This window comes from Ascaphus truei, chromosome 10 (assembly GCF_040206685.1).
Source record: "Ascaphus truei isolate aAscTru1 chromosome 10, aAscTru1.hap1, whole genome shotgun sequence".
NCBI classification, from domain to species: Eukaryota; Metazoa; Chordata; class Amphibia; order Anura; family Ascaphidae; genus Ascaphus; species Ascaphus truei.
In genome coordinates this window covers 61,398,327-61,405,652 of record NC_134492.1, presented here as the reverse complement: position 1 = coordinate 61,405,652, position 7,326 = coordinate 61,398,327, and the positions used below count along the sequence as shown (strand labels likewise).

Genomic DNA, 7,326 nt, shown 5'->3' with positions numbered 1-7,326 from the left:
GCTCGTGGCTATATCCTCGTGGACGGGGCTGCGCCACCTTAAACTTAATATGTCTAAAAGTGAGCTCCTCATATTTTCCCATAATCCTGGCCTAATATCCCCTCTCTCCATCACAGTAAATGGTTCTGCCATCTATCCGGTCATCAAAGGAGTCACAATTCCCTCTTCCCTTTCCTTGTCCATTCACATTGTAGCTTCTTCCTCCGTAATATTGCCAAGATCCACCCTTTCCTCTGTCACGCTACTGTTTAAACTCTAATGCATGCCCTTATCCTGTCCCGTCTGGATTACTATAACACAGCGGTGCGCAAACTGGGGGGGGCAAGATTATTTAGGGGGCGCGCAGGATACATGCGGCGAAACCTGGGGGCGGGCAGAGCTGTGCACGGGCGGCCAAGCTCCCTGCTGCTGCTTCTCTGTGCTGCGGGGGCGGGGCTTCTCCGTGCTGCTGCTTCTCTGTGCTGCGGGGGCGGGGCTTCTCCGTGCTGCTGCTTCTCTGTGCTGTCAGCCTGCAGAGGGGGCGGGGCCTTGCTGCGAGGACGGGGCCTTCCCTGCACACAGACAAGCCCACATCCTCCTGTCTGTTACCCGCCCCAGTTTTCAGCAGCTCACGGGGGACTGGTGCAGGCTTAGTACTCCCCCCCCCCCCATGGTGAAAGTGTGTGTTGTGTGTGCTGTGTCTGTTGTGTGTGTGTTGTGTCTGTGTGTGCTGTGTCTGTGTGTGCTGTGATTGAGTATGTGTGATGTGTGTGGGTGGGTGTTGTCTGTGTTGGTTGTGATTGAGTGTGTTGTGTCTGTGTTGTGATTGTGTGTGTTGTGTTGGTTGTGATTGATTGAGTGTGTGTGTGTGTGTTGTGTCTGTGTTGGTTGTGTTGTGTCTGTGTGTTGTGATTGAGTGTGTGTGTGTTGTGTTGGTTGTGATTGTGTGTGTGGGTGTTGCGATTGAGTTTGTGTGGGTGTGGGTGTTGTGTCAGTGTTGGTTGTGATATGAGTGTGTTGTCTGTGTGTGTGTTGTGATTGAGTGTGTGTTGTCTGTGTTGGTTGTGATTGAGTGTGTCTTGTCTGTGATTGTGTGTGTGTGTTGTGATTGAATGTGTATGTGTTAGTTTTGATTGAGTGTGTGACTGTTGTGATTGAGTATGTGTGTTGGTTGTGCTGTGTGTGTTGTGATTGTGTGTGTGTTGTGTCTGTGTTGGCTGTGATTGTGTGTGTGTGTTGGTTGTGATTGAGTGTGTGTTGTGTCTGTGTGTGTTGGTTGTGATTGTGTGTGGGTGTTGTGTGTGTGTGTGTGTGGGTAGTGTGATTGTGTTGTGATTGTTTGTATGTTGGTTGTGATTGAGTGTGTGTGTGTGTTGTGATTGAATGCAGCGGTGCACAAACGGGGGGGGCACCCCATTGAGGGGGCTCAAGATTATTTAGGGGGGGCGCATGCGACAAAACCTGGGTGCGTGGCCAGCAGACGCTGTGCGCGGGAGGGCGAAAAATCTGTGCGCGGGCGGCCAAGATGTTCGCGGGCGGCCGAACAGGATAGTGCAGGTGGCGGCCACGTGATGGCGGCCACACGCGGGGGCTTTCTGAGGTACGGGGGAGGAGCACGCCCGAGCGCTGTGATGTCAAACGCCCCTCCCTGCGGTGTCTGCCCTGCAATAGCGCTGTGTTCCTGCTCTCCTCCGCTGGCAGCCTGCTTCGCTGCGATCCTCTGCGAGTGAAAGGGTCGGCTGCACCTATATGTCTTGTATATAATGTATACCCTGTTCATTTATGTATCTGTACTTGTAACCATGTATTATTTGTTTTACTCTGTGCCCGGGACATACGTGAAAACGAGAGGTAACTCTCAATGTATTACTTCCTGGTAACACATGTTATAAATAAATAAATAAATATATATATCACTCACACTATGAATGGACAGAAATAATGGGAGAAAAAAAAAAAAGTGCAAACACTTCCCCGCTCGTGCTTGCAAAATTATGCCAGACACCCTGCGCTCACGCTTGGAGAGTTGGTGATGTCACTGCTCTCAGCGGCAGCGTGGACGCAGACTAATTTTGCGAACGCAGCCTAATTTTGCAAGTGCGAGCTTTTGAAATATGTAAGTATTTAGTCATATTTGTATTTACTGTACATTGTATACCGTTTAATAAAGGGTTTTTTTTCATGTGATTTTGATTACATCAGGCAGGGGGGGCCCGAGAAATTTTATGGATAAAAAGGGGGGCTCGGCATAAAAAGTTTGCTCACCCCTGCTGTAACATGCTGCTAACAGGCCTCCCTACCACACAACTTTCTCCTTTGCGATCTATTCACAATTCTGATGCTAGAATAATTTAACTTTCTCCCAAAACAGCCTCTGCTCATCTCCTTCCCATCAAGTTTCGGATCACCTACAAAGTTCTCCTCCTTACATTTATGTCTCCCCCCCACATATCAGCTATGATCTCTCGTTATGCCCCTGCTCGTCTCCTGCGCTCTGTCCATAACTGTCTCCTCTCCAGCCCTTTCATCTCTACTGCTCTCTCTTGCCTTAAACCTTTTCCCCCTCACTGCCCCTTACCTGTGGGACTCCCTCACACTCAGTATGCGCCGAGCACCTTCTCTCCTCACCTTCTCTCCCTCACTGCCCCTTACCTGTGGGACTCCCTCACACTCAGTATGCACCGAGCACCTTCTCTCCTCACTGCCCCTTACCTGTGGGACTCCCTCACACTCAGTATGCGCCGAGCACCTTCTCTCCTCACCTTCAAGACAAACCTGAAAACCCACCTCCTGAATGAAGGATTTCAATAGCCTGGACTCATGGCTACTATCCCACGCTCACAGTCTCTTCTACTAACCATTGTGGCCAAGTACTGCCATCTACTGCACTTACCCACCATCAAGGCCAGGCACTGCCATCTACTGCACATACCCACCATCAAGGCCAGGCACTGCCACCTACTTCACCTATCCACCATCAAAGCCAAGCACTGCCATCTACTGCACCTACCCACCATCAAGGCCAGGCACTGCCATCTACTGCACATACCCACCATCAAGGCCAGGCACTGCCACCTACTTCACCTACCCACCATCAAAGCCAGCTATACCCTTGATACAGTTACACCTATTACCCCATATACCCCCTCCCTATAACTCCTCCTATTACCCCATATACCCCCTCCCTATAACTCCTCCAGGATGGGCTGCAGGTGAGCTCTTGCAGGGGAGCCAGGATGGCCTTAGACCCAGGGGTTGGTGGCTGTGAGTTGGAGATGGAAGTAGGAGAGGCCGCAGGCTGCAGCAGTGGTGTAGGCCTTGGTGAGGCTGAATGCAAGGTACAGGAGAGTTTGGAGAGAAAGGAAAGGGCAGAACAGAATCTGCTTAAGAAAGAAGAGAAACGAGCTTTATTGCGGAGGTATAACAGGAAGGTAGAAGAGTTGGAAATAGATAATAGAAAATTACAGAAATATCGTGGTTCTGAGAGAGCTGTGCGCAAGAAGCAAATACATCGTCTGCATAATGAACTAACCAGATTGGAAGGTGAGCTTGCTAAAATAGCAGTGGTTCCAGTCAAACAGAAACGTTCCCTTTCAAAAACAATTGAAATGCTAACCCACAGTGCAGAGCAAGGTGCTTAGCAGGGTGCAGAGCAAAATGCTGAGCAGGGTGCAGAGCAAAGGGCTGAGCAGGGTGCAGAGCAAAGTGCAGAGCAAAATGCAGAGCAAAATGCAGAGCAAGGCGCAGATTCATGTTGTGGAACAAGAGGCCAGAACTCCAGCAAGAGTCACATTAAAAGCTCTCAAGAAAAGATAAGTTTGGAGACACCTAAAAGAAGTGGGAGAGAAACTAGATCCCAGAACAAGTCTGTGAAGCCTAAAGATAAAACAGTGAACTTATCCCAGGAAAATTCTGATTCAGATCCTGACAGTTTAATTCAATCAACTGCCAAGAAAACCCCAAAGGGTAAAGCTGCTAAAGAAAAGAAAGCAAAGGACCGGCAGCTAAAGGTTTCCACAGGAGAAGGTAACAGCCCTGAAATAGGGTCCAAAGACTTCAGGGAAGGGGACTCACCTCAGGGTGTATCCGACTGTGAGCAAAGATCTGTTCCAGAGCTTCCAGCATCCCAGGGGTTAATAGCAGAAACAGCAGAAAATTTGGTTAACAGCTCATTACAAGCAAAGAAAGCAGCAGACACCTGTGATGTTGGGTTATCTCAGCCTCCCACCCTGGGAGAGGTCATGGAAATTACAGGGAACTCTGAAGAGCAACAAAGTGAGAATCTAGAAACTCTGAGAGGAGATCAGCTGGAAATAGAGTTTGTACCTGAGAGCAGTGAGCCAGAGAACCCATGCTCACCTGGACTTACAGAACCACCCTCCTGTTTATTAGCAGGTCCTGTGATTCAGAACTCTGAGAGGGGAGAACAACAGGTGGTAATCAGCAGCAATGGAGACAGCATTAACCCTGTAGTGCCTGGGAGTGAAATTAAGGTTGTGGAGACTGAAATTGCTGCTCCTATCCAGATAGTTCCTGATAATAGAGTGACCCAATCAGAAGATGGGGTAAAGCAAAGTAATGGCATTAAGGTAACCCCAGTTCATACAGCACCTCCCTCGGCCTGGAGTGGGAGATCCTTTGTGAGCGCTGTGGCCAGAAATGTTCAACCTTTAAAAAGGAGGAATGTGGTAAAGTTGATGTATAAAGGCAGTGAGGAGATGAAGCCTGGCAGGATTTGTGTTGGAAAACATCTATTAAAAGAATCCTTGGGCTTCAGAGCAGAAGAAATTTATGCACTTATCCGTGTTCCAGGCTCCTGTGAGTATGATGTCAGCTTTAAGAGACCTCAGACTTTGGACTATTTCTGGACAAGATATGAGAGTTTAAAAAATACTGAATTATGGAAATCCTTTGTTGCTATTCCTGTGTCCAACCCGGAAACAAAGTCTGTAACAATTCTCTTCAGACATGAATCAGTCCCAATATCAGATATTCTGATATGGCTTGGCAGACAATGTGAAGTACTGGCTCCACCTACAAGAATTATGGATGAAGAAAATATCTGGATTGGAGGTTGGAAAGTACAAATCAGACTTTGGCGACATGGCAATGTTACAAAGCATCTGCCCAACTCCTTCTTCATAGGAAGAGAAAAAGGAAATTGTTTTTATTATGGTCAGCCAACCTTGTGCCATAGATGTGGTTCAGCCAGGCACTTAAGTATTTACTGTGATGTTCTAAAATGCAACTTGTGCCAGTCTGTGGGCCATGAGAGAACAAGTTGTACAAAGATTAAATGTAATCTATGTGGTCAATTTGGACATGCCTATCGGAGTTGTGCAGAAGCATGGCATAATATTTCAGGAATATGGGAACAGGAAATGGATTTTGAAGAAAATAAAGCACTTTTTGATCGTGCCTTGAAAGTTGCTGATAGAATTTGTTGAGATCAGCCTGGGAAAACAGTTTGCCCAGATCCACCTGTGGACAAAGTTCGCCTAGATCTAATGTCAGATGAAGAATTTACAGACTGTATTGACATGGTCCAAGGAATATTAGAAGATCCCTTAGAGGGAACCTTCTCAAACTCACTGGAAGAAGAATTCACAGATTGTGTTGACATGGGCCAAGGATTATTGGAAGATCCTTTAGAGGGAACCTCCTCAAACTCATTTCCAGAAGGAAAACAGTCTGAGGATACAATGGAGGAACTTGCCGAGAGTGTAATCCTGATGGGTGGTAAAGATAAAAACAGAATGCAGAACTGGGTACAGCCTAAAAGAAGGAAGAAGGTTACAGTAAAAACACTTGGAGGGACTCTTCGGCTTCCACCAGGTCGTGCTGGTAAGGTTCCTCCAGTGCCTGTAAAGAACCGTTTTCTGCTCTTAGGAAGGATTGGGGTTCAAGAGTGGAAGACCCTGATGACGTAGAGGAACTTTCCTTATCTGAAGAGGAGCATAATATGGATATTTCCATAGTGAAAGACTCGGACATGATCCCACCTTCGGTGGCCACTAAGAGGTTTGGGTCATTGGGGGATAATGTGGGGAAAAAGAAAAAGTAATACGGTGGCTAAATGTTTGTTTATAAATTAGTCCTTTAAAGGTAGCAGCTATTAATGTGGTAGTTAGGGCTTTTATTTAGTTTCAATTAAAAATGTGCATAAAGGAATGTGAAGTTGCTGTTGAGGAGAAAGGTGGGAACACATACTCAGTTAATATTGATATAGTTTAAGTTCGTACATAATGTGCAGGTTTTGGTTTGTAAAGTGATTTGTGAAATGTAATGTTGTAAAAAAAATTTCAATAAAAAAGTTCCTCCTATTACCCCATATAACCGCTCCCTATAACTCCTCCTATTGCCCCATATAACTCCTCCTATTACCCCATATAACCGCTCCCTATAACTCCTCCTATTACCCCATATAACCCTTCCCTATAACTCCTCCTATTACCCCATATAACCCCTCCCAATAACTCCTCCTATTACCCCATATAACCCCTCCCTATAACTCCTCCTATTACCCCATATAACCGCTCCCTATAACTCCTCCTATTACCCCATATAACCCTTCCCTATAACTCCTCCTATTACCCCATATAACCACTCCCTATAACTCCTCCTATTACCCCATATAAACTCTCCCTATAACTCCTCCTATTACCCCATATAACCGCTCCCTATAACTCCTCCTATTACCCCATATAACCCCTCCCAATAACTCCTCCTATTACCCCATATAACCGCTCCCTATAACTCCTCCTATTACCCCATATAACCCCTCCCTATAACTCCCCCTATTGTCCCATATAACCGCTCCCTATAACTCCTCCTATTACCCCATATAACCACAGTCCCACGTTGGATGTGCCCCTATCTAAAAACAAACGCCCTTCTCCAACTCGTAATCTTGATAACGACCTCGCCGTGCACACCTCACTAATAGCCCCATTAAGCTTAAACTGTAGTCTATAACTGACGACGATTCATTAATGGCGGAAGTCTTTCTGCACGATGTGTAATTACTGCCCATCAGCATGTATTTTTAATGGTCACCGCAATATATCGTCTGCATATAAACCGCTGTCTGAGGGGGGCTCAGAAAGTCTGGCTGTCTGGCACAGGGGCGGCCAACTCCAGTCCTCAAGGGCCACCAACAGGTCAGGCTTTCAGGATATCCCTGCTTCAGCACAGGCGGCTTAATCAGTCCCAGCTTCAGCAGGGGTGGCTCAATCAGTGGCTCAGTCTGTGCTGAAGCAGGGATATCCTGAAAACCTGTCCTGTTTGTGGCCCTTGAGTACTGTAGTTGCCGCCCCCTGACCTAGAGGACGGAACAATACTTTGCAA

General features: G+C 46.9%; 1 protein-coding gene across 1 annotated transcript in view; it reads right to left on the bottom strand.

Moving 5' to 3' along the window:
- NR5A2 (nuclear receptor subfamily 5 group A member 2) overlaps positions 1–7,326 on the bottom strand; it is a 119,931-nt gene that overhangs the window by 56,199 nt on the left and 56,406 nt on the right.